This window comes from Sinocyclocheilus anshuiensis, unplaced genomic scaffold (genome assembly GCF_001515605.1).
Source record: "Sinocyclocheilus anshuiensis isolate Anshui unplaced genomic scaffold, SAMN03320099.WGS_v1.1 scaffold3293, whole genome shotgun sequence".
NCBI classification, from domain to species: domain Eukaryota; kingdom Metazoa; phylum Chordata; class Actinopteri; order Cypriniformes; family Cyprinidae; genus Sinocyclocheilus; species Sinocyclocheilus anshuiensis.
Window position 1 is genome coordinate 17,373 of NW_015555989.1, and position 368 is coordinate 17,740.

The 368-nt window shown below is 36.1% G+C and overlaps 1 protein-coding gene across 1 annotated transcript in view; it reads right to left on the reverse strand.

Moving 5' to 3' along the window:
• LOC107676095 (microtubule-associated protein 4-like) overlaps nucleotides 1–368 on the reverse strand; it is a 42,444-nt gene that overhangs the window by 2,708 nt on the left and 39,368 nt on the right. The window lies entirely within an intron of this gene.

The window sequence follows — 368 nt, forward strand, 5'->3', positions numbered from 1 at the left end:
TGTGTGTGTGTGTGTGTGTGTGTGTGTGTGTGTTTGTGTGAGTGAGTGAGTGAGTGAGTGAGTGAGTGAGGGAAGTAAATGAAACCATTGTTCTCATCCTAAAAATTTGTGTTAAGAGTTAACTAAATTGATATGAATACTTTTCATACTTTTTGTATTACACGAGTACACAAAACACACGTTCAAATGTTAGGGGTTTGTATAATTTTTTTTAAAGGGGTCCTATTATGCTCTTTTACAAAGTCTTGATTTTGTTTTGGGGGTGTACTAGAACATGCTCTCATACTAGGTTGTATTTTTCACATATTTTACATTATTACAACACCTCTCTCCCCAGTCTGGCATGAACGGCTCGAATAGTTCCTGTA